Source organism: Talpa occidentalis, unplaced genomic scaffold, assembly GCF_014898055.3.
Source record: "Talpa occidentalis isolate TD23 unplaced genomic scaffold, MPIMG_talOcc4v2.1 talOcc4.3, whole genome shotgun sequence".
NCBI classification, from domain to species: Eukaryota; Metazoa; Chordata; class Mammalia; order Eulipotyphla; family Talpidae; genus Talpa; species Talpa occidentalis.
In genome coordinates, this window is record NW_023603184.1 from 30,162,526 (window position 1) to 30,190,380 (window position 27,855).

At 39.7% G+C, this 27,855-nt stretch overlaps 1 long non-coding RNA gene across 2 annotated transcripts; it reads right to left on the bottom strand.

Annotated features, from left to right (window-relative positions):
• Positions 1-299: 299 nt before the first annotated feature.
• Positions 300-27,447, bottom strand: LOC119255493 (uncharacterized). 2 transcript variants are annotated; one of them, XR_005127482.2, is made up of 3 exons: positions 27,375-27,447; positions 1,468-1,646; positions 300-1,050 (listed from the first exon to the last, which is right to left on the bottom strand). It is a non-coding gene; the product is annotated as an uncharacterized LOC119255493 (long non-coding RNA). The 2 variants fall into 2 exon arrangements; XR_008553480.1 differs by having other exon boundaries at positions 1,468-1,678.
• Positions 27,448-27,855: the final 408 nt, after the last annotated feature.

A 27,855-nucleotide genomic window follows, 5' to 3' on the forward strand; every position in this document is an offset into this window, starting at 1 on the left:
AGGTGAGTAGAAGGAGATAATTTGAGTTTTCATCTCACCACCAAGATTCACTGATTCATATCACAAATAGACATTGAATACCTACTGTGTTCCAGGAGGTATCTGGTGATGAATAAAATAGACAAATGTCCTTGCCCACATTGAGCAAAATTGCATTTTTTGGGGAAAGACATTATTCAAAGAAGATAAATAGTTATGTAAGTAGCATGTTGGTGAGATGATAAGGAGGGAAAACAAAAGAAGAAGATAATCAAATATGGGGAGAGGATTAGAATTTTAACTAGGATAGTCAGGGATGATAATTTTTAATAAAAATCAAAAGATTTATTTATGCATACAAGAACTGGGGTACAGGCCAGAGGTGTAGGGGTGAGAGGATTCACCAGAGACAGAGTGGGGAACAGAATAGGCAGAGTGACTGGAATTCACTGCTGAGGGGAGCAGCGCGTGAATCAGGAGAGATCTGCTGCGCCATGTGGGTATCTCCCTGGCCGGGGATCAAACTCATGCTGCAGTGGCTGTGGTTAGCTTCACAGGTTGCGTCTCAACCCCTTGCGCCACCAGAGAGGCCCCCTCTATTATATTTCTTCTTGCTTTTTTGGGAGTCAGTAAAACTCATCTGAGTTTATAGCAGCTCAACCTAATTTTTTAGGTTGTTCCCTTTCTTTATCTTCCAATGTAAGGCTAGTACAACTTGCTAGATTTGGGTATCTTCTTTCTTTTGCCTTCTTACACATTTTCTTTTGTTTTCTGGCCCAGATGTTCACTTTTCTTACACTTTATTCAAAGTTTTGATTTGTGCGGTGTCCCACTAGGGAGACATGAAATCTATGCATTCTATATTTGCCAAAAGGAAATAAATTTGCACTTTCACCTTTCTGAGCTGCATAAATATTCCCAGAAGACAGTCTTCCAGTGAATCAGTAGCCAACCCAAGCCTGGAGTTGACTTGTCATGTCTTTTCCCAGCCCTGCACAGGCAGGACCTTTACCATTCTGCTATCGCTCTTACCAAGAACAGGCTAACCACGTTTTTTGCAGGCCAGAATATCTGAAAGAGAATTAAGAAGGGGAAAGGAACATCAGTTATATCTGATCTTTATTCTGCGCCCTGATCCTCATTCCAAACTCTTCAAAATTTCCTCTTCCCTCCTGGGAAATAACAACTATATATAGGTGGGAAGTTTACTTTAATGGATGTTTCCCTATATAGAAGGAAATATTTGGAATGGGAGCTATTTCCCCATTAAAGTATGTAAAATACTTAGCACAATATCTAAAAGGAGGTTAGTACTCACTAAATATTGATTACTATAAGTACAAAGCCAACCGAAAAATTAAAATGAAAATGGTCAGTTTGTTATTTATAGAACTAGCTAAAGGGGAGAGTAAAATGAGAGAAGTAGATAACCAAGTAATTTTAAAATACTGAGTCTTTTTCTTGAGGTTTCTACAGAGTAAAACTCACTGCCTTAAATTGTCCTTTAGTGGTCATCTGTGGATACAGCTTCCTTCAGACATGGATAGAATCTCCAGGTATCCTCAGCGTGTGTGTGACTCAGGCCCTCTCACCGGTCTGCTTGGCCCATCAGGAACTTCAGAAGTGGAGACTGAGAGTGTGAGCCCTTACATTTGGGCCAGAGAAACCTGATGGAATTTCGAGCCATGAACTCTGCCTTCTGGTTCAACACAAGTAGGATTTTAAATAAGATTAGGTAATTTCTTTTATTTAAAATTACATAAAGGCCTCCCTGGTGGTGCAAGGGGTTATACGCAACCTATGAAGCTATCCGCAGCCACTGCAGCATGAGTTCGAACCCCGGCCAGGTAGCTACCCACATGGCACAGCAGACCTCTCCTGCCTCGCCCACTGCTCCCCTCAGCAGTGTATTTCAGTGGATCTGCCTATTCTGTTCCCCACTCTGTCTCTGGTGGATCCTTTCACCCCCCACACCTCTTAGCCTGTACCCCAGTTCTTGCATGCATAAATAAATAAATCTTTAAAAAAAATAAAATAAAATTACATAAAATTATTTTGGGGAAAAAAATCTCCAGATAGATGAACACAATTGGTCAAGCATGACTTTTTTTTTAGATCTCAGGATTACAGAACTGGATTAATCCTAATCCTAATCTTCAGTTATCATATGCTCTCCTAACTGGTCACTTCCCTTCATCCCCCTTGTCTGGCCTTCTTCCTAACTTGTTCCCTCTCTGAGGGGATCTATAATATCAATGTCTTGTTCTGAGTGGAATAAAATTTTAGGGTTCTCCTACCCTTCCTCTCCTTCCTCTCCCAGGCAACTGTCTTTTTTTGTTGGACTAAGTTTGAAATTTGAATAAACACTGAAAGTGACAAACTTGTCACATCTGGAGGGGAAAAAAAAAATGCTGTTTCTTTTGGTTTCTCCAGAATGCTAAATGCATCCCAAAAGCTCAAAGGAAGGGTGCGGTTTTGACTCAAACTTTGCCCTGTTTGCCAACCTCAGGGAGTCTGGGTTGAGTTAGGGGGAATGTAACAAAACCTGACAACAGACAAGTCTAATGTGGTTTGGAGTTTTATTATGAAACTTCTGTGTAGTTCTGCTTTTCACCCATTTGTGTCATAAGAAAACAACCAAAACATTCATTTTAGTTTTTGCTAACCATCTTTCAGAGTAACACAATACATATTCAGGATTTAATATGTATTATAACTAACAAATTACTGTAAGTTGTAAAGTTGTATCGTGTACTGATTCACAAGTTAGTTTTAAACTATTTTCTTATTTCCTTCAATTATACGTATGATTTAATATATATTTATAAACGTATACTATCATATTTATATAAAAATATACACCTTAAAACAAACATAATATTGAATTTTTTAAATTATCGCTGTTACATTAGCAGTTTATATTATTGAAAGAAAAATTGAATACTACAAAAGATTAGAAAGAGGAAAAATTAGGTATGAGGCAGTTTCTTAATTCATTCTACTGGCAACTGATATCATGCTAGATGCTGAGGAAAATATGTGGGTGATTTGGAATATGAACTATACCCTTTAGGAGAGAGAGAGAAATAAAAATACATGAATTTATTTTATTTTAAAATTTTCTTTAAAATGGATAGTGTTTATTTTTTGATTAACTTATTTTTTTATTAAGGTAATTATTTATTTATAACACTATATGTCTTAGAAGTATAGGTTCATACATCTTCAAATGTATGTTACCACACTTCACCTACCACCAAAACCCCATTTATTCTTCTAATTTCAAGGGTTTGTTTGGCTTGGTTTTGTGTGTTACTTTGCTTTATTTCTTTATATTCCACATATGAATGAAATCGTTTGGTATTTTTGTATCTCTTTCTGACTTAAAATATATTTATTTTGAATATTCAGTGAAAGATTAAATTTGGCAGGTATCTTCAATACTCCTGTATCTTCCCATTACCTTTAACTCAGTCATTTAGAGGCAAGCTCTATTTACTCAGAGATCTCATCACAGTCTCTGTGGTTGCCAGAGACATCTCAAGATTTAACCTGAGGTTTAGTTCTCTTTAGACTGCATGCATCTGGTTTTCTTCCTTCAGAGAGGCAGCAGTTAAAAAGAAATCTTTCCACTTGTTACAAGTGGATGAGTGATTAAAAAGTGCAGTGTTGACAGTGTCTACAACTACATTAGGTCAAGGTAGGAAAGAGACATGGTTATATAGTATTTTTTTAAAAGATTTATTTATTTTATTTATACAAGAACTGGGGTACAGGCCAGATGCACGGGAGGGTGAGAGGATTTACCAGAGACAGAGCGGGGAACACAACAGGCAGACTGACGAAATACACCACTGAGGGGAGCAGCGGGCATGACAGGAGAGGTCTGCCACACCATGTGGGACCCTCGCTCGCTGGCTAGTATCGGACCGGCACTGCAGAGGCTGCGGACAGCTTCACAGTGTGGCACTCAACCACCTGCACCACCAGGGGAGGCCTGGTTATATAGTATATTAATGACTCATTCCAAATTTCACAAGATGGACAACGGACCAAAGCAGAACATTTTTTCTAAATTTATTTTGAATAAAGCTTTGAAAAGAAAATTTTAACAAAATAGAGTCTATTCAATAATTAAAAAATCTTTAATATGATACAAAGTCAAATATATAAAGTTAGGATCAAAAACAATTTCATTTTACCTCATTATACACTATTAATGGTTGACTTCCATTGACTTCAGATAATTAAAACTGTATTTCTAAGATTTCAAAATAATTATGTGGGGAGCTATACAAAAGAAGTAAGGTTGTGAGGTTTATATTGATGATCATTTAATGTAGCAAGGAAATGAAAGAAAGGTATTTCAGTTCTTCTTAAGTAAGGCAGTTGAGGCAGCTGAACACAAAGGAGAAACTACCAATAGCAGTTGTCTAATTCTGGCTTTCTTCTACCAGTGACACCAAACCAGATTGTTTCTAACTCTCTTGATTATTACACACACACACACACACACACACACGATTACACACACAAAAACACATACACACATGCCCCTCAAGTTCCCAACAAAGTCAACATTACTTAAAAATAACTTACTGTTTTCATTTATCTATTTGTCTACCATGCATTAATCCAGTAAGTATTTATTATGCACCTATCATGAGGAAATGCACTTTGCTGGACTCAGTATTACCAAATATCTGGGCTGAAAAACAATTGCATGGCACTAAGAGTTTCTATAATAAAATGAAGCTGCTATGGGAAACATGAGTTATTTACAAAATAAATGAGCTTAAATGTAGGGGAAAATAGCATTCAGTTTTCAAAACTGAGAGTTGTTTGTTTTTCTCAAGAACACTCCTAAACTACCTTGCAATTCTGAATTTGAGTTTTAATTACTAACAAACAAGTGAAAAACCCTTCCCAGGGCAAGGAACATCAGCAATGGATTATTTGACTCTCATTGTGGTTTATTTCATTATATGATGAGTCACTTTTTTTCCTTTGTTAGTTTCAGAGTTTGAGAAAAGTCTGGTGGCTATGTTTTACAAAGGCTACAAAAAATAAATTGTTGTTCTTCAAACTGTATAAGTCTCTCTTCCCAATTCTGGCCATCCACTTTTATCTAGTGCCAACTAGACATTTGTCCATTAGTGCTCCACAGGCACAAGCAGCTCAGTACAGTATAAACTGAACTCTGTGTGGTCACCCATAAACCTAATCTTGCATTTGCTCTCATACTTATTAGTACCACCCATCTGCCTAGTTTCTCATACTAGAAATCAAATACTCATCAAGATCCTCTCTTTGCTGGCACTCCTCATAGTTATTAGATCAACATGTTCTGTTAATTTTATATTCTGAATAGATCTAGAATCATGTTTCTATTGCTATGTGGCAAATCTGGTGATTAGCCAGTTCGGTTCCAGAGTCTGTGCCTCTAACAACTACACTACATTGCATCCTGATATATAGTACCTGACACATAACCAATGCTGGAGAATACAATGTTTATCTATGAACAAGAATTCCTAATAATGAGCCCTCAGTCACAGACAATGCTAGACTTCTCCAGGCTTCCTTGCACTGGGTCTGTCTCTGGAAAACTCAGGACATGGAAGAGCAGAGAAATTATCCTCATTGCAGCAGGCCGACTATGAGGAGGAGAAAAATGAGTAGAAAACAAAAAGGGGACTTCTGTACATAAATCCAATTTATTTTTTTCATACTCATCCATCAGATTAAATAAATTCTCCTTTCCTGGAAGAGGGAAAAGTTGGAAGAGTAGAAGTTTAGTTTATTGACTAGTGGAGCTCCCCACACCTGGAAGCAGACATAAGGAACTGGAAAGAGATACTCTCTCCCAATGTAATATGCATATATTTATTACCTTTTTTGTTCTCAATACCAATGCCACATCACGCTGTAATTTTTTGTTTGTCTCTATCTCCCTCTTCCTTCCTCACCTATACACTTCTTAAGAGCACATGTATTTTTCTATTAGTCTCTGGATGTCCAGTGACTGGCACGTAGTATATACGCAATAATTGTTCATTAAATGAAAGAATGAAAAGGTATTTTTCTTTAATTCCCAGAAAATACAGAAGAATTTAATACACACTAGAATTAGTTGTTAACTAGCCGTTTCAGAACTATAGATCCTTTATTTGAGTTTATCCTCAACCTCTGTAATTCTTGGCTTTTTGTCTCTCTCTCTCTCTCTCTCTCTCCCTCTCTCTAAAATAAGGGCTTAACAAGTGATCTGAATAAGCTGACAGCTTCCTGCTCTCACTGCTGCTGCTATGCATGGCTTATCTGAAATTGGAATCAGAAAAGGCAGTAAGGAAAGACAATCTGGCAACTTAGCACGCATCTTGGTTCTCTTTTGTCCAGCAGAAAGAAGTTCATTTTAGAGGACATGGGCTTTGGTGTCATTCATCCTGCTTTTGAAAACCCACTCTGCAATTTTACTAACTGTGTGACCTTGTGCAGATTGTGCTGTAGCATAGGAGCTATGTTCTAGTAGTTTTTAGCCATTCCCTTCTGAGAGGACGTCATCTGCTTTTCAGAAAGTTCTCATTTAACTGCTTTTATAGAGGTACTCATGCACTAGCCTATGACCTCCTTTCCATTTTTGAAACCTGCCTGCTTTATCTTCCAGACATCAGATTCTGCTGTCTGATAGTGTGAGAATATAAGAAATGTGATTTCTTTTATTTCTTTCATTTATCCTGTTTTTCTAGTTTGTGATTGTATCTCAATTAACTATTTCCTTAGTTACTGATTGACTTAATGGAATCCAGCTTCATTGACATAATTTGTGAACTTTGGCTACCACTAACATCTATTTGAACCACAGTAGCTCGTCAAATTGCCCTGATATTTTTATTGCATCTTCCAGAACCACTGAAGCTTACTACCAATGGTCACTTCCAAATGCGTCAGTATTTTAGCCGCTTGGTAGAGTTATCCAAATGTAACACATGCTTCCTTGTACCTGGTGCCACGAATTTCTGGGAATGCAATACGGAACTATTCAAATCCTAAGCATATAAAGAAATGGTCATTTTAAAATCACTTCAAAGAAATGAACAATTGAGAAAGACCTCCATAAGACCCAGTTTTCCCAAAGTGGACTCCCACTATTTTATGGAACAACTTCTTGTCAACTTGTTTCCACTTATTAATCCTTCCATGGTCCTCCTGTTTTAGTGAGTCAGGTTTATTCTTGTATTCACAGACTGTTGATTCACAAATTCAGGAACTCTGAAGGCTGCTAAATAATAAGTTAACACTGACACATTTATCTAGGATTTCATACTTTGTGAAGTGTTTCACATCCTTTTCTTTCATAGTATTTGAGTTCTAGAGCAAGAGAATTTTATGGATGCATCATTAAACTTCTAGAATAATTATTCTGTTATGTCTTTTTGATATCCTGGGTGTGTTTCTGTCTCCATTGCTCATTAAGTAAGTCATTCAACTAATATTTATTGAATCTCCCTCTGTATTAATTAAGCACTTTGCCAGAAATTCTGGGGAAAAAATGAATATGACATGATCTTTGCATTGAAGCCAGGGAGAAAGATTTGAAATTAACCAACAAAAATGCAGTGATAAAATATCATAATATAGATTTGTATAAAGCACTAAAAGAATACAGCAGGAAGAGGAGAGATTAATTCTAGTGCAAACATTATGGTTGTTCAGATTTCAGAGTAGAACAATTTAAAAAAAAAATCAACAACAAAACAAGACCCTAAAGCGAAGTAAGATTAATTAAAATTCATTTAAGAAGGATTCAAAAATCCATATAATAGATGAATTTTTTTTTCCTTGGGGATGTGGGGATAGTCTGACAGGAGGAATAGTTGTGTAACCTAACAAACAAGATACAGTGTGATAACTTCAAAGAGGTTAGAAATCACTGTCCAGTACCCTGGAAGTTTAAACACTGGGTTACTCAGACTTTGTTACATATATTTTCCAGGCAGTAGTACTGAGAGAAATTTGTGCCAAATAGGTAGAACCAAGAGGTTTTAATAGCAATCATTTGCACTTATCTTTATCTTAATAATTATGGTAATCATGTCTTTCTATTTGGTTACAAACGTTCTTGGTTGGGGTGTGGTGTGTGTGTGTGTGTGTGTATGTGTGTTTTAAATGGTGTTTTTAGCATTATAACATATCAAAAAGCTCTACTTGAGTCTTTTTAAAAAGCAACTATAACAGAAGGAAGAACAAACAGGATTTCCTCTATAACTAATATTGACTTAACTTTATAGGGTCCCAAGCCTGAACTTCTCTGTTTATTCATGAAACAAAGCCAGGCTATTGGTCCATTTGGATTTACTTCCAACCTTCACAGTTCAGACTGTACAGCCAGTTTAACTCTTGGCCTCTCAGGTGACGTGACTTACAAGGGTTATAGAAGAGGCCACAGTAGTGCTGGGAGGTTGCGAAAGAAACTCATGCTCTGGCCCATAGCCCAGTAGAATAGAGTCCCTCAGCAAAACAGTTTCCACTGCTTACACTTGGGAGTTAGCCCTCCGTTAGCCTTTGTCTCAAACCATCTGGATGTTAAAAGTGCTAATAAGCAACCGTCTCAGTGGTGGAATAATTTCAGTCTGGTGATTCTGTTCTGGAAGGCTCTATAATGAAAGAGATCCTGGCAATAAAACAACAAAGCAGTTTCCTAAGTTTGAGGTCATTTAAGCCTACTTGTGAGAAGGCATACTGATAACTGAGAGTGGGTATTGGAGACTTGACATAGTGGCTCTGCTGTTTTTGTAGATGAAAGGGTATCTTGTCCAATACCCTCCTCCTAGCTCTCTTAAATGCAGTAAGTGTGGATCTTTTCTTAGAGATCCCAGAATTATTTCATAGCTCTTACTGTGACAATTGTTGGGAAAGTTAATGAAATTTGGCAGTTCCCTGAGAGTTGTCCAGATCATTTAAAATTTGACCTCTAAGTTACTGCCAGAGGATAACAGCTTTGAGTCCTCTCAATCACAGTATTATTTAAGAAAAATATTATTTGTCCTAAGGAAGACTAGAGGTGTCTGTGCGTGTGTGTATGTCCTGGTATAATACTGTACTGCCTATTACACTGGCCAGTTTCACACAGAGATGAAAACTGAATGTATGTGTTATTATTTTTATAAGAAACAGATATTTAGGTAGTGGAAAAGCCATTTGTGAGATGGCTAGTGGGCACAAATGCATTTATTCATTTTATTTCAAGATCATGTTTCACTTTAATATTCGTGAAAGGCATTTGTCAAGAATTTCAACTTTAATATTTTATGAAATTATCTTAAATATAGCAACACTGGTAATGAATTGGCATGCAGCAACAACCCTTTTCTCCTCCTCACTAGCTTAAATGTCTGTATCTATAAGCAATTCTTTCTTTCCAGCTTTACAATCATTTTTCTTTTGAGTTTTCCTTGGAAACCTCACAACCTTAGGAAACATTCCACACACTTTCACTTTCAAGAGTAAGTCACATCTCTCACATTTCATTTAAAACTCTGGTTCACAGAGTTATTAACCTAATGTCACATCTCTCTATCATATCTGATGGTTCTCTATGATCTGGCAAAATAAGAAAGCAGGTGCTGTTGAAAAACTTTACAATTAGTAGTTCATTTGTTTCCCATAATAAGCCTTTGAGTTAGGGTCAGCTCATCTAAATTAATCTAAATAGGCCATTTCTTGAATTTTATACCTAATTTATTGATTTGTTTATAAAATACTCATAGAATCTCTAAGTGTGAGGTACTGTTCTTAGTACCTCAGAAATAAAAATAAGGTTGGGTCCCTACCATGCTTCCGAGGAGTGCTGGGTCATGTAATTAATAGAGCAAATTGCAGCTGATTTGCTGTACATTGTACAATTGATAGAGACTTTGGGCTTGTGATCTGTGGCAACTGATATGGCAAATGCAATCTTTCTGTTCCATTAGAAGAGAGATCAGATGCATTCACATTCCTGTGGGACAGACTATAATATTCATGTAAGCTTTTTTTTTTTAAAGATCTATTTTATTTATACAAGAGCCGGGGTACAGTCCAGATGCACGGGAGGGTGAGAGGATTCACCAAAGACAGAGTGGGGAATAGAACAGGCAGACTGATGAAATACACTGCTGAGGGGAGCAGCGGGCGAGGCAGGAGAGGTCTGCTCGCCATGTGGGTTTCTCCGAGGCCGGTGGGGATAGAACCGGCACTGCAGAGTCTGCGAACAGCTTCACAGCGCTGCGCTCAACCCCTTGCGCCACCAGGGAGGCCCTCATGTAAGCTTTTGCCTCAGGGATATAGTAATACTCTTGCCGCTGTCATAATACACTCTGAAGAGTTTGGAACTGCCTGAACATCCCACAAAACATCCCACTGATACATTACATTGATGACATCAAACTGATTGTTCAGGATGAGAAAGAAGTGGCTGGTATGCTGAAGGCCTTGGTAAGTTACAACATTCCAGAGGGTTGGAGGTAAGTCCTATGAAAATTTAGGAATCTGACACTTCAGTGAAGTTTTCATGGGTCTAATGTACAGAAGCATGACAAGATAGCCCCTTCAAACCCAAAGACAATTGCTGCATTTTTGTATCTGTTACTACAAAGACAGGAAATACAATGCCTGGCAGGCCTCTGTAGGCCTTATAGACAACATAGTCCAAATTTACAAATACTACTCCACATACTGAATGACACAGAAAGCATAAGCTTTGAAAGCAGTGCAAATAGTCCCATCACTTGAATCATATAATCCAGCAGATCTTAGGGCATTGGAAGGATCAGAGGTGGGAAAAAATGTAGTGTCACATGGCCAGTCCCCAGGGAGAATAGCAATGCAAGTCTCTGGGCCTCTGGAGCAAGACCATGCCATTTGCAGCATAGAATTATATACCTTTGAGAAACAGGTTTGATGAGTTATGGGGATTAGCAGACAGAATACTTCATGGGATACCAAATGACCATGGGTCCAGAACTGCCCATTATGAGATAGATTCTGTTGGATATGTGAACTCATAAAGTCAGATTGATCCATCAGTAGTCCATTGTAATATGGAAATGATACATCTGAGATTGAACCTGAACAGGGAAGAAGACAAATTGCATGTGCAGGTAGCCCAGACCCACATGTCACTCACTACATTTCCTTCCTCAGCTTGTTTCCCCGGGAGGTGCCCTATGTTTAGCTGAAGAAGGAAAAGCCAGGTTTGATTTATAGATGGGTCTGTATGTGGGAATAAGTTGAAAAACGGATGATGGCTGCATTATCGTCACTTTCATAGAAAATTTTGAAAGATAGTGGAAAGAAAAAAATCTTTCCAGTGGGTGGAGATGTGAACAGAGCACCTAGTCATAGACTTTTTGTAGAATGAGAAGTGGCTCAGTGTATACAGCATGAGAAGTGGCCTAGAAAGAAAAGAATTAGAACATGGGAAATAAGAAGATAGAGGCATGTAGATGAACATAAAGAGTCTTGCATCACACATTACAGCCTAACAGAAAGCATTACCATAGAAGAAGAGCTGGATAAGTAAGTAGATACAATAACCAGACCAGTACATATAAGCATGCCTTTGTCATCAACCACCCTAGAACGTGATGGGCACATGAACAAAGTGGCCATGGTCATGATGGCAGAGTTATGTCATGTTTCATTCCAATAAAATAGACTTTTCACCAGAACTGGTTTTATATCTAGTTTCTGATGCTTCTAAATGTCCAACCTGTCAGCAACAGAAACTAAATGCGATCCCATAATTTCTTGATGAATCCAACTCACCACTCAATATAGTCAGCTGCAAGAGATGGTGGTTTGTCTTCACAAGCTATGTTCCTCTCCTGAGAACAGCTTTTGGTGATTGTAATACCTCAGTCAATACCACAGTTCAGGGGCTTACAGGATGTCCCATTCGTGGGTAATGAATCCCATACAACAAACATCTGAACATGACCACTAGGATTGGACTCATGACTGTGCAAATCTATATCCATGGATCAGTCTGTAAGTATACTAGCCATATCATTTACTGCACCATTTAGAAGTATCCAACTTCAGAGAACTCTGTAGTAGCCTTCTAAAGGTACAGTTGCTGTCTGAAAGCATGTGGTGCCATCCTTTTCAGAGAAAAGTGCAGACTTGTTACTTTTCCTTCTGCTAATCATATAGGAACCTTCTCCCCCTTATCCCATAGAGCCATATGTATGATCTGAGAGAAAGGAGCTGTTGGAATTGTGGTGGATGCTGTGGGCTAAATCATAGATCTCTATGGTACCATGACATGCCATGTCCTAATAGGAAGAATGCAAAGATAAATGCAAAGAATGCAAAGAAAAATCCACACCAAGGAGTGGAATCAGGGATAGCCCCATTTACAACCTCTCCCAATAACCCACTGGAGCATCTTAAGTTTTCTGTACCTAGAAGTCTGAGCTCTGCATGGCTGGAGGTTCTGATCCCCAGGAGTGCACTCTTGTCATAGGACAGAGCAAGTATCTCAGTGAACTACATGCTAAAGATACTCTCAGGGCACTTTGAGCCACTTGTGTCCAGAAATCAGCAGGTAAAAAGAGAAGTGACCATCTTGGAAGAGGTAATCAACCCTGATCATCAAGAGGAAGTCATGATGTTTTACAGAACAGGCATAGGAATGTGTATAGAACTCAGGTGATCTTCTTGGAAGCCTCCTGGTAATCTTGGTCCATGTAACTGTGAATGGACATGAGCAGCAACCCTAACTTGAAAAAGGTATGATTCCAAAGAACTAAAACCTATCAGGAATGAAAGTTTGGGTTACACATAGGTTAGCTACCAAGAGTTGCCAAGGTAGTAAATGAGAATGATGGGAATTTGGAATGGACAATACAGAAGGGAGTGGATAAACACTAGTTTCAACCCCAAGACCAAGTGCAGCACTGTGGGCTCTGGTTCATCTCACTCACTTCCTGCTTCTGAGTTTTTTGCAGGAGAAAAGGCCCACAAATGCCATGGAGAAGCTGTTCTCTAAATGTGCCACTCAGTTCTGCAGTAGGGAGCATGATTGACTATTGAACCCAACCTTTCCCTGCTTGATCCACCCCTGTTTTTGCACTGAGCCTTAGGCTTCCTTTGGGAGTCTTCTAGCCAAGGATACCATGATAGGAATATTAACATAGACCCATTTCTGTGAGACCAGTACTCCTTTAACAGATGAATGTGGATTGATGATTCCCCATCGGCCTGGTTGAAGCTTTCTTAGAATTGTATTGTAACGTAAGGCTCTTTTTACCTAATCTTTTTTTCTTCCCCCTCTCTTTCACTGGTGTCAGAGTTGCATCACAATCTGAAGGCTCTCCCCACCTTCTTTGGCTTTCTCTTTTTTATTCTTCACAGTCATTTCCCCCAATAAATCTCATGCATGTCTATTTCCATCTTGGTGTACACAAACTAGCATAGTTCTACTGGGGAAATGAGACCTTAACTTACAAAAATATGGTACAGTATGAAGAAAACAGACTCTACCTTACTGAACTTGTTCTCTAGAAATTGCACATGCAAATGTATACATTGAGGATTGGCCATTAGGAAACTTGTGTAGTATTCTGATCTCATCCTTGCTATTGTTTGGGCATACCTCTTGAATTTTTAAAAATCATACCTTACTTAACTAGAAAATTGGGGCAAAAGAATTTACTCCTTAGAACTAAAGAAAGACATTTCTTCAGAGTATTTTGGTGTGTGTGTGATGTAGGAAAAGTAATCTTAAGATTTGTGTCAGACGAACAGAGCTCAACACAACAACTTACAAGAGATTATGGCAAGTCTCATGGCTTTACTAAGTCTTCCTTACCTCATAGGCTATTGTAAAGTTCAAGCGTAACAGAGCATGTGAAAAGTCTTTGTAATTTATAAAATGCCATGCTTACATCTGTAAGCATCTATGATAGTGATGATGATTAAGGATCTTCTTGGCATAGGTCCTGATATTTGACAGATGACATCTTGAGAAGCAGGAAGTTAATTTCGTTGACTGTTTTAGTCTACTAGAGCTGCCATAACAAAAAAAACCACAGAGTGGATGGCTTAAACAACAGAAATTTGTTCTTTCATAGTTCTGGATGCTGGAAATCCAAGATCAAGGTGCTGGCCAAGTTAGTTTCTCCTGAGACCTCTCTCCTTGACTTGCAAACAGCCATCTTCTTGCTGTGTCCTCACATGGCCTTTTCTCTGTGTGGGCACATCCCACATGTCTCTTCCTCTTCTTCTAAGGACATCAATCAAATTGTATTAGGACCGCACCCTTATGACCTCATTTAACTTTGATTACCTTTGTAAGGGCCCTATCTTCAAATATAGTCCTATTGGGAGTTAGGGCTTCATCATATGAATGGGGGAGAGGGGGTTGGGAGCAGAGGAAGAGACATAGTTCAGTATATAACGCCCATCATTAAGTTGTTCAAGGTCATTCTAAGTTCTATTTAATACCACTCTGATCTGTATCTTGGGATAATGTGCTTTCTAGAGCTTCTGCATCAGGATCACTTTGAGGTGCTTGAGAGAGATACAGATTCTTAGGTTTATTGAATAAGAATCTTTGGGACATTATTTTTTTTTCCTTTGGGACATTATTACCAAATGGATTAAAGTCATCTGGATGATTTTTGTGTACCAAATTTTAATAATTTCTGAGACATATATATAAATACATAGAAGTTTCGAGTAATACTGCCCAGTATTGGTTCTCCCAAATACTAGATGTGTAATCTTTCCCAGTTCACTTAATTTCTCTGTGTCTCAATATCCCAATATATAAAATAAGTTTTATTGTTACTACCTTCAGGTTGTTGTGAGGATTTGAGATTGCAGGATTAGAGGACCCGGCCTGCTATAGGTGCCTTATAATTTGTTAATTTTTATAATTTTAAAATTTAAGAACTTTAAATTAAAAATTAAGTTAAATTAGAATTTTAGTTTTCTAATTTTAATTTTCATCATTCTTCAGCTTTGTTTGGTAAAACAGTGCTCCCTGATGCTTTTTTCACTTATGCCTTTTTCTTCCTTAAAATGTCATCTCTCACCTCTGAATCCTATTCTTCCTTTATCTCAGACTTGAAATCCCAATGACTTCATGTTTCCTTTCCCAATCTCCATTGCAATCTGACCATCTCTTATCATTCCATTTTGCACTATAGTTACTTGTGATTGTCTTGTTGCCCATTAACTATTGAGAACTGATCCAATCCCAAAGCACATACACACACGCAACACACACATACAATACATTCCTTGAGGACACCTAGAACTGGGTTTAGATTGATAGATGTTTGCTGAGTGGAATTACAGGGACTCATTTGTTTCTTTCAAGCTGAAGAATGGCACAATTCTTTGTATGATGGTCTTTGTATTCTGTGCTCATGATGTTACAAGACATAGCTCATGATTTAGGGGCTGCTCCTAAACAGGAAAATGGGAAGTAGAATTTTGACAAATGCAAATGTGTGTGGGGAATGCAGCTAACATTTTTCTCCTTCTCACATTCCTGTAATTGAACAGAAGTGGACCCTTTATGTCTTGTTATGAATATGTGGCCAGAGAAACTGTTTGTGATGTATACAGCTCTGAAAGAGTAAAGAGCTTGATACCAAAGTTGATGAAGGATGAAGGAATTTTGATTGTTAGGGAAACTTGGAGCCTACAGTTTATTTTGAAACTATTTTTGGTAAAGATTTAGTTAGGTTCATTCCTATGAAGGTTTGAAAATGTCTGGTCTACTTTATAGCACAATAAAACCTCATGGTTTCCTGGTTGGCTGGTATTTGTTTAAAGAGAGCGGGTTGCTGGTCAGGACAACATTTGAGAGGTTATAATGAGAGGAAATCTGATGTAAACCTTTTCACCTGTAAAAAGGAGGGGTCGCTAAGGACGAAAACTGGCCATGCCCATGAGGTTTTCTGGCTGAAAGCCATAGTGATTTGTTTAAAGTCTTGTCCATATTAGCGGGGATGTTAGTCATCCTTTCAAACATGGTTACACATCCCCAAAAGACAGCATTTAAACCTTGAATTTATATAAGGGTTCTTGTTATTTTTCACAGTTTGCACTTACATTTAATATAGTTACCAAAGCACCAAACCATGCTAGAGAGTTGTAACTGGGAACAGTCCAAGCATAATTCTAGTGACGACTGATGTTAACAGGAGTTCTGCAGTTAGTAATCCTGGTTGCTTAGCAGAACGTTAAATATGCATGTTGTTGTTGTTTTTTTTCCTGAATTACCTGACAAGATTATTTTTCAAATTTCTCTATATGTACAGCTTGCTTTTTATTAGTAGATCTGGTTGCTTGTTTACTATTTCCAGAACTGGTGAAAATATTTTAATGTTAAACAGCAAATATTGAACAAGACCATTTAAATGAGCTCACGGAGTCTTTTAAAAAATGATTTCTCACTGACTTCAAAGGGATATGAGAAAAAAAGGTCAGACTAAGATGTGTTGCTCACTGAAACTGAATAATAACTACTTAGTTTTTTTTTAAATACATTCTTGGAGCTATGTTAGATGTTTCTGTTTTTGTGTTATATAGAATCTGTAACCTCACTATCATATTTTTAATTCTTTTACTTGTAGGATACCACTACAAGTACAAAATAAATGCTAGTTTATAACATCTATTTATAGGGAACACTGTAGGCATACTATTAAGGAAAATATGTTATTATTTTTTATACTCATGTTTATATGAGAAAATGTATGTGTGGTCTTTTCATTATGTCAGACAACTATTTAAATTATGTTTTTTAGCTAAAACTAACATATATAATGAAACTAAAGGCAAAGTTTTGTTTGTTTGTTTGTTTTCCCAGCTAAACTTCCTAAAATGAAACCTTTTCTGAATATCAACATAAGTATTAATTCATTCCTCAGTCCACCGATTCTGGCTTTTGCTCCCATCATGGAATCTGTTTCATGTAAGGCTGACAATAATTTCCCATGGATACTTTCCTGTCCTCTTTTTAGAATGTGTCATTTTATGTTTTTGTCCCCCTTCTTGAAACTTCCTTATTTTGGTACACGATATCACTCTTGCCTGATTCTCTTTGTAATTTCGTCACTTCCTTTTCAGTCACCCTTCCAAGTTCTTCTTTTGCTTCATGGCCCTTATTGTGCTGCTATTCTCAGAGTTCAGACATATTCTCATACTATATACTCTCATGGGAAGTCCCATTCTCTTTCCAGTGTTCCATTTCTTTTTCTTTTCTTTTTTTTTTTTTTTACAGATTTATTTATTTATGCATGCAAGAACTGGGGTATAGGCCACAGATACGGAGGGTGAGAGGATTCACCAGAGACAGAGCGGGGAACAGAACTGGCAAACTGACTGAAATACACTGCTGAGGGGAGTAGCCAGCGAGACAGGAGAGATCTGCTGCATCATGTAGGTAGCTCCCTGGTGGGGGATCGAACTTGTGCTGCAGTGGCTGCGGATAGCTTCATAGGTTGCATCTTGCGCCACCAGGGGAGGTCCTCCAGTGTTCCATTTCTGTCTACATTTTACAGACTTCCAAACTGTACCTCTAGTTCACACTGCTTCTTGAGCTTTAGACTTACATGTCCAACTGCCATAGATAGGTTCACTTTCGACTTGAATTCAATCTGTTCAAAAACCCATAATTTTTACTCTCGATTCTTCCTCTGGCACTTCATATCCTAGTCAGTGACTTCAAGATATCCTAGTGACCTAAGCTAACCTGGGGAGCCTTCTTCACATTCTCCTTTCTCCTCTATGAAATTGACCAGGAAGTTCTGTAGTTGTTAAATGTTAATTCAATTCTTCCCTTTCCAATTTACTGCCACTACCTTACAAAAAGTTATCTTCCATTTGGCCTATTTTAACAGTTTCTTAAATGATTTTCCTGACTTTGGTCTCACTTTCTTCTAAACTATTCTTTATATAGTACCTACATAGAAATTTGAATGCACAATTAAAATTTGTTATGCCTAAACCAAAACAAAAACCCAATTTTACCTGCTGCCTGCTTTAAAACGTTTATCAGTTTCTTTTCACCTACAGAGTGAATTCCACCTATAGAAAAAAGATAGCCTATAGGGCTTCCATTTATTTGACTTCCCTCCATCTATCCAGCCTCATTTCATCTTGCCCACCTTCCCTCTATTCTGAATCATATCAACTTGACCACCGTTCCAGAAATCCCATGCTTTACATGCCTCCCCGTCTTTGCACATACCGTTCTGTGTCAGGAATGCTCTAATTTCTCCTCTACTACTTGGGAAATTCCTATCAATTCTTTGATACCCACGCTAGTATCACTTCATCCATGTCCTTTTTGTCCCACTGCTGTACTTGTTAAGAACTAAATTAGAGCATTTCATATTGTGTTGCTCTTGTTTACGTCTTTTATATTCCACCAAATTGAGGGCAGGAACTATATCTTATTCATATTTGTACTTTTAGTATCTAGGGCAATGCCTGGCACATGCTGAATGAATGAATAAACTTTTATGAACATAAATGTTTTCTTGTCTGCACTGTGTTTAATACTATTTGGATGAAATTGATTCTTAAGGCTTATTCTTTCCCCCTGTTTCTCAATGTTACCACATATAGGCCCTAAATCAACATCTTTTCAGCAGAATGAAATCTAAGATATGTAGGCCCACAACATTATGAAAATAATATGTAGTCACTCTGTTAAAATTCATCTATTAAAATTTTTTTTTGCAGTTATAGAACACAATTAGAATAGCACATTAAAATCTCTGTAGCATTTGCCTTGAGATGAAAGAGAGCTGCTAATTGATCCATTTGATTGCATAGTTAGAAAGACTAATGACTTAGTTGAATAAAATGGCATTGAAGTTAAATCTTGAAAATTGGTTGGACGGATGATAGACTCTGGGGATCTTCTTGGAAAAACTCAGGATGGATAGATCCTAGAAAGTCCCGAAGGGATGGGAAAGGAAGAGGAAGAGGATACAAGAAAAAATGAATTTAAATTTATGAGCGGGCCTCCCTGGTGGCACAGGCAGTTGAGCGCAGCACTGTGAAGCTGTCGGCAGCCTCTGCAGAGCTGGTTCGATCCCAGCCAGCCGGCTAGAATCCCACATGGCACAGCAGACCTCTCCTGTCTCGCCCGCTGCTCCCCTCAGAAGTGTGTTTCGTCAGTCTGCCTGTTCTGTTCCCCGCTCTGTCTCTGGTGTATCCTCTCACCCTCTCGCACATCTGGCCTGTACCCCAGTTCTTGTATAAATAAATAAATCTTTTAAAAAATAATAAATAAATTTACTGAGCATTTAGCCATTGTTAGTCATCTTACATGTAAAGTTAATTCCTAACAATGATCTTGTGGCATGAATACTGTTATCCCCATTCCAAGGATGAAGTAGGTAACATGATACATTAAATAGTGTCCAAGGTCTTGGCAGCTACACAGTGGTAAGCATATTTGACTGACGCTAACGATACCTTCCTTCATGGCATGCTTCCCCACCTTTCAAATAGAACTCCCAGAGCTACTGTGTGCAATTTAGTAACACACACAAAGCCATGTTATTTGTTCCTATTTGAAATGATCTTATATAGGTGTTTCATTTATTAGTTAACAGTAATATAACTATAATTTAATTTCTAATTCCAATGCCTGTTTTTTTAAAGAGTTCACTGATGAAAATAGTAGTCTCATATTTATTGATGATGCTAGATAGTGAATCAGCTGAATGTTTTTGAGCTTTTCCTGCAAACCAAGGTGAATGTATTTTAAGTTGGTTTAGTGAAGAGCACATACATATAAACTTTTCTTTGGTGTGCTCTGCTGCTGGCTCCATTTGAAATCCAGAAACAACTGCTGTCTGGGGGAAAAAGCAGTTTGCTCTTGCTGCCTCCTGTATATTGCTTGCCCTGGCAGTTTGTCACTCTCCTGGGCAAGAATCCAGCTTGTGGTAGTGAGGTGGTTTTGTGGCAGAACTCCACAATTAACCACAAGTTCAGTGTCAACGGTAGGCTGCCACCGTCGTGGCTGTGATCCTTCAGATCTGCTAGTGTAGCCAGAGCTGAAGAAACTACTGCTTGTCTAAGGAGGGAACAGGAAAACTTGGAAAGAGTTTGCATTGCTGTTTATTGTTCAAGGTTCAAGTTTTAGGCTTAATAAAAAAATGTGGAAATTAAAGATTACTAGTTATAGACTTAATACTTTTTACTAGTAGCTTTTTTGTAAAGGTATGATAGATTTGTGTCATAGATATAATAGTTGCTCTGAAGATCAGAAATAGAAAAATGAAAATTCTGAAAGTACTAGAATATACTCTTTCATAGCAAAAGAAATCCAGGCACCATCACTTGAATTAAAAAAACACACACACACACACATTCTCTTAAACATTTCCGTTGGAAACTAAATAACACATGTACAATGCTTTCCATAAATTTAAGAGGAATAGATTTTTTTTTTACTGATTTTGTGCAAATGGATATTAAGTAAATTACTTTTCAAAAACAATATTTTGGGGCAAACTTGTTTGTATCATATACTAAGAATTTCTATTGAGATACATTGGCTAATAAAGCAAAAGAAGTAAAAAGACATGCAACTAAAATCTGATTAACAATTTTTGAGAAATACAAATGCACTTCAGGGCCTCCCTGGTGGCGCAGAGATTGAGTGCTGGGTTGTGAAGTTGCCCGCAGCCTCTGCAGTGCCGGTTCGATCCCCCGCCGCTGGGCAAGGGTCCCACATGGTGTGCGGACCTCTCCTGCCACTCGCTGCTCCCCTCAGCAGTGTACTTCGTCAGTCTGCCTCCTCTGCTCTCCACTCTGACTCTGGTGAATTCTCTCACCCTCCCGCGCTTCTGACTGTACCCAGTGTTTGTATAAATAAATAAATAAATCTTAAAAACAAAAAACAAAAAAACAAATGCACTTCAAAGTTTTTTTGCACATATACTGAATAGTGTAGGTGATTGAGCTGAGCTCAAATAAGAGAATTCTTCTGTTTGAAGGGCACATTGAAGAGGTAGCCATGTAAATAAACAAATATTGTAATAGAACATAAACCTTTATATAGCAAATACTAACAATAAACTCTAGTTGCATATTAGTGCCACAGCATCACTCTAAGCCTCCTCATACTTGACACTTTTGTTCTTTGTCCTCTCAAAGTTGATATTCCAGCCATAGTATTCTTGAAATTATCTAAGGGTACCATAGCTGCATTCTTCCAGATTTTTATTCTTGCTTGCTTCCTTTGTCCAAATTATCTTTTCTTCTTACTTTATTTAGGCATCCTTTACTCATCTTTCAATAACAAGCCCAAAAATCTCTTCCCTGCTTCTACCTGGTTGGGTTTAGGTATCCTTGCTCTTAGTACTCAGAATACCCTGAGCTTACTTACCTCTGTATCACAGCTCCTAATCACATTGGGCTCTCATAGTCTTTTCACTTTTCTTACTCCCACTATGAACACTTAAGGGTAGGAACCACACCTTTCATCATGTATCCTGTCATCAAGCATCAAGCACAGTGCCCAGCACAATGCCAGGCCCTAACAAATATTGAATGAATCCCACCACCACCTCTCTCTCCCCAATGAAATGAAATCAAATAAGCAACTGGAAAGTGACCCAACAAAAACACAATCTGACCAGGGCCACACAAGCACATAGGAGTAAGATAAGACAGGATATTTGAGGTCCTACTGAGTCTATGGAGCAGCTTTAGAACAGTAGCAGGAAAGACAGGATAAAGGCTATGATGTGCAGATCAGGTTCAAGAAACTACTGCAAGTGCTACAGCTGGACCAAGGACACACCAAATGTGGCACATTTGGGAAAGAAGGTACAAAGAACCAGGCATGATGCTGGCCAAGGGTGGTCTAGGATATAATAGTGGAATTCCTGAGACTGTGGACATGGATTGAAGACCAAAGTGGGCACTTCGCCCTGAGAAACAAGACAAGAAACAGCACCAGAATGTAGCCTAAGATTGAAGCGTGATGCTAAGAGATAAAGAATGAGCCTAATCATTGATGAGGGATGCCTCAGATGAGCTAGACTGGCAGTAAGACTCTTCAAGCAAGAAAAGGAGTTCTCTCAGGTTTTAAAACAAATTTGTATCTGATGTCTTAAACAGGGAAACAGTGAGCTCATTAAATTTGTCTTGGCCTACTCTGGTTCTGCTCTTAGCACTGATGTTTACTAACTGGGTAACCTCGAGCAAGTTTTTGGGATTTTTTTTTTTTTAAAGCTCATTAAGGGAGGGAGATTAAATGTTGGTGTTGGGGGTGGTATATTGAACTGAGAAAGTAAAAGAAGTGAGGCAATAACATACAGAGGTGAAGGAGGGGATGGATGGGAAGGAGAGAGAGTTAAGACAGCCATCCAGACATACCCAAGGGAGAGAACTGGACCCCTTAGAGAAGGAAGAAACGAACTATGAAAATAAGCTGAGAAAATACATTGAGGACACTCTGGAAAAGGAGGATTCTTTTCTTTTTTTTAATAGCTCTGAAACACTGTTCCCTATAATAATCTCTGCATGGGCCTTATCTCCCACATAAAGCTGCAGCCTGAAGAAGCATCTAACGAACTTTATAGTTTTTAAATGTTCTAAACTGCATTTAATACAGTGCTCTGCATATAATGGGTGTTCAATAAATGCCTGTTGCGATGAATGAGTTGAAGTGAGGTTCAGATTCTGAGATGAGTTTTAGCTGAGATGAGGGAAATAGGTATGTTAGCATGCTTAGATAACAGAATTACCTGCACACACTGAAAGCAGAATGATGATCTTTCTAGACCAGAGGAAAGCCAGTCTGTTTTTTCGGGTGTTACTTCAAAATTTTAACGTTTCCAAAAACTTTGCAGGCTTTCATGTATCTTAAGGAATAGCTCTTTAGGAATTTGGCATCTGAAGGATAATGATTTATATATTGGTTACTCCTAAAAATTTTATATTTTAAAAATTGAAATTTTGAAGTTAAAATAAACTTTAATTAAAAATTGTCATTATCCTTGAGAAATTAAGGCTGCCTCATTACTGAATTCTGAAAAGATGACATTTTAGAAAAAGTACATGGTTCTAAGTGTTTTGCCAAATCCAATTCAAATCTTTCAGAGGTTTAAAATCTCTTTTTCTCTTTGTTTCCTTTCATTCTTTTTTTACCCCAAAGTTTCCAAAAAGGGGTTTCAGGTCAGAGTAGGACTTGTCAGTTGTCAGGTACTGGGCCAATCACCCCATTTCAAAAGAGCATTCAGCTTTTATTTGTGTGGTGCTTCTATTGAAAAATGTTTGAAAACCATGTTTGAGAGGTGACAGTGCAGAATGGGAACAGTAATAAATAAAAAGCTCATCAAGAACTGGTAACCAGGCCTCCCTGGTGGTGCAGCGGTTGAGCGCTGGGTTGCAAAGCTGTCCGCAACCTCTGCAGCGCTGGTTCGGTCCCCGGCCACCTGGCGAGGGTCCCACATGGCACGCAGACCTCTCCTGCCGCCTGCTGCTCCCCTCAGCAGCGTACTTTTTCTGTCTGCCTATTCTGTTCCCCGCTTTGGCTCTGGTGAATTCTCTCACCCTCCCGCGCTTCTGACTGTACCCAGTGCTTGTATAAATAAATAAATCTTAAAAAAAAAAGAACTGGTAACCATGATCCACTGCTTTTCAGCTGCTCTTAGCAAATCTTTAGAGGGTGCTCCATAAATCATCCTGAGGAGTCAGATACTGAGGAGTCACGGGATTCCTCATCATGGAACAGTAAAACTGACTGAACAGAGTCCTAGCCCTCACCCAAACACCTATATCATCACATCCTACCTATATTCCAAGATAATATAACAGAGTAATCAGTAAGAGTAGCTGCTAAGATCCATGGAAAAATATTTAGTTTTGCAAGGGAATTTCTGGGAATATTGCTCTAGAAAAGGATTTTGTTTACATCTGGATTTTAGTTAGGAAATAATCACATCTTCTTTAAAAATGATTGAAGGTATAGGTATTAAGGACATAGACTCATACTTACCAGAAGATGGACAAATAGGGAGGAAAGAAGGCCCTATACGAGGACCCCTTGTTATTTTGGATGAAATTTCAATGCCAAACCAAAGGTATTCACAGAGAGGAATTTTCATTTTTATTTTTTTTCAAAGATTTATTTATTTATGCATACAAGAGCTGGGGAACAGGCCAGAGATGTGGGGGTGGGGGTGTGTGTGTGAGAGGATTCACCAGAGACAGAGTGGGAAACAACAGGCAGACTGAAGTACACTGCTGAGGGGAGCAGCGGGCAAGTCAGGAGAGGTCTGCTTCGCCATGTGGGTTGCTCCCTGGCCAGCCGGGGATCGAACTGCAGAGGCTGCGGATTGCTTCATAGTGCAGTGCTTAACCCCTTGCGCCACCAGAGAGGCCCAGAGAGGAATTTTTAATTCAGCAGTGATGAGCACCAGAGGGCCCAGATGAAAAGTGTGTGTTCTAACAGCTGGGCTGAACCCAGTTGACACATCTCAACTGCTACTTGTATGGTTAGAAAGGTAGGCAGGCAGTGGCATCTAGGTCCGTCAACAGGCTCCTTAGGCACTAGACTCATGTTTAGGGGTGTTTTTGGCCCTGAGTCTGGAAATACCTAGGCTGGGTTTTCTTCCATACTTAACTGGGGTATTGGCAATTTATTAGTGTGGGTACTTAAGTTAGAGAAAAAAACCCAAAATTCGCATCCTTCAAACTGGGGCACATAGGGAAACTGGGTCTTTGGAGCAGAAGGGCAAGTACCCATTTTCAGACTAGAGGAATATACAGGGGGTTGCATTGCTCCAGAATGTCAGGAGTTGGGCGGTAAGCACTAGGATTCCATGTCATGGATTATCAAACTGGGAGGATGATTCTAGTGGAGATCTCATGGGTAATGATGTGAGGGGGGCAAAGTCAGATAAAATGAAACTGGGGTAGAGAGTACTGAGCAAAGTCAATGGTATGCTGTGACTCTAGGTTATTTCACAAAAGATAATGGTCATATGTTCTTTAATCTAGAGATAAGAGCTAAATCATTCTATTGGATGTTTAAATCTTGCAAAAAAAATTAAATAATTTGAATTCTAAGAAATGCAGCCTACTAATAATCGTTGACAAGGACTATAAACAGAGAAGGGAGTTGCTATAAACATAGCTAGCTCATTCCTTTTGTGCATATTTTTAGTTAAGTAAACTGACTGTCTTTGGTCATGTCCTTACATTTTATTTCAGAATTCTCTCAGGTGCTGGGAGTGGTATACTCTTATTACAAGTAATTGAAAGAGCTGGACTTCTGGTCTCATGAAAACCTGGGAAGACAGCTGAAAGAAAGCCAACAGAGAACTGGGAAGGATATTTGATTGTTATTTTCTGGGTGTTGGTCATTTGATAAAAATTCTTTTATTTTTGTCACGACTAAGAATTTGCTTTAGTGCGATGGTACAAATAATTCAAAGACAGCTCTTGGTAATCTGAAACACGAATCCCACGGATGCCTATAAATTTCTGGCAAACTGAAATCAGAGATTTATCAGAGTGGAAGGGACTTTAAAGGTCATCTAAATTAAATTGATTCACTTTATAACTGAGAAGAATGAGACCTGTAAAAGCCATAAGACTTGCTTAATGCCAAGCTATGAATGGCTGGACCAGGAAGGGAATCTATTAAACTGTATTTCTAATCTACTACTATTTCCATAACCATACCCACCCTACCTTAGGTGACAACTTCAGGTTAAAAAAATAACAACATGGGGCCTCCCTGGTGCCACAGGGGTTAAGTGTGAGCACTATGAAGCTATCCACAGGCACTGCAGCACGAGTTTGATCCCCGGCCAGGGAGATGACCCACATGGTGCAACAGACCTCTCCTGTCTCACCCACTGCTCCCCTCCTCAGCAGTGTATTTCAGTAGATTTGCCTGTTCTGCTCCCCACTCTGTCTGGTGAATCCTCTCACCCCTGCACCTCCGGCCTGCACCCCAGCTCTTGTATTCATAAATAAATCTTCAAAGAAATAAACAGCAACAACAAAACTTTAATCTGCATTTTTTTCTAATCTCATTTCAAAAGAACTCAGCAAACATTTTACAATTGATATGCACAATCACTACCAATCAAAGAAAGAAACTTAATGGATACATTCTGAGCTTGCGCAGAAGCAGATGACAAAACTAGCACCAGCATTACTGCAAATGCCCATTACACGTCCTCATAGGAAAAATAAACTATTTGTTTGCTGAGTTCTTTTGAAATGAGATTAGAAAAAAATTCAATTGTTATAGTGGGGAAAAAAAAGACCCCATAATTTTTTATCTTTTAGGACAAGCATTTGCCGAAGGGATCCTAAAACTCTTAATCCTTTTTCTTTATCCAAGAAATAGAAAAAGAAAGGGATTTCTGGTCCTTTTTCATCCTTGTGCTTATTTCTTAGTGATTTCTGCTATGTATGTGAACGATGACCATATAAGAAAATGGTCTGTTTTAGGTCATGGGCTGTGGGCAGAGATTAATTGGTGAAAAATGGGCCTGTTTGTGGGATTTACCACACAGTAAGGTTTCTCATCTCCCTGGAAAAATGTGGAATTAGCTCTTTGAGAAATGTAGGCCTCTCAGGAGCTTGAAGGGAGAGTTTCGGTGGAGGGAAACACAGTTCACTCTCTAAGGCAGTTATGATTGGTTAGATTCCAGAGCAGTCCCTTTGGTATAAGCAAAGTTCTCCCGGCTTTCAAGTCAGCGTTTCCTACGTGTTGCTAGTTTCACCCGTAATTCACAGATAGCATCTTATTTGGCTTCTTTCTTGGCCAGCCCATCCAAGCTGGGAACCTGATCCTCCCCTCCCCCTCTGGACAACTTGCCGCTGTTACAGGGGAAAGCCTTCCCTGTGGAAAGAACTGCAACAGCAGATTTTCTGTGCTTGTTGGAGGGAGACACAAGATGTGACCCAGTGGGTATGCATGGCAAGGGTGAGCAGCAGAGGACGGGATGCTAGCTCCTCGCCTAGGAAGATGTTCTTGAGGACGATATTGACTTGGATACTCTCAGAGAGCATTCCACGTGCATGCTCCTTCCTGGGCGTCACCGCGGGGATCCTGGCCCTGCTCACAGCCCAAGAATCCTCCTTGAGGGGTGACCTAGCCCCAGCGATTAGGGTTTCTTCGCCGGACTCACGGTGGTGGCAGGTCCTCACCGGGTCACAGCTCGGCTGGGACAGCCCAAGGGCCCACTCTGAACTCGGATGAGGTTGGGGCAGGACCTGCCACCTCCCTCCGGTCTCAACTTGTTTCCCTACCAGGTCGTCCTCTTGGGTACCACGACGCCCTCTCCCCCTAGACTCCAGCGGAGAGAGATCTGTCGGACCCTGGCCCGGGGAGTCTAACTTACCCCGAAAGGCAACCTGCGCATCTGGGGTCCGGGGAAGGCGGACTTGCCATCCGAAGAAGAGGCCCCGGCTCACCTCCCCCAAAGGCGGCGGGGGCGAGGGCGGCCGCCCCCGGGGGCGGCCCGCTCAGGCGGCGGGTTCGCGGGTTCGCGTCCGCCCCTCGGCGGGTTGCGCGGCGGCTCCGGGACGGGGCGCGGGCGCGCGCGAGCTGCGGGCGGGGCGCGCGCCCGGCCGGGGCAGCGGCGGGGGAGGAGCGCCCGCCCGCCCTCAGCTCGCGCGCCCAACGGACCAGCCCGGGGCCGTGAGGTAACTGTTGCAGCCCGCGGGAGCTGGGAGGCGACGCCGAGTCTCCAGTCCCGAGAGGCGGCCGCAGCACAAGGAGCCCCTCCCGCCGCTCCCCGCAGCCGGCATGTCGCGGACCCTGCCGCTGCCCCGTCCGCGCGGCGGGGACCCCGGGCCGCGGCGCCGGGCACAGCCCTGACG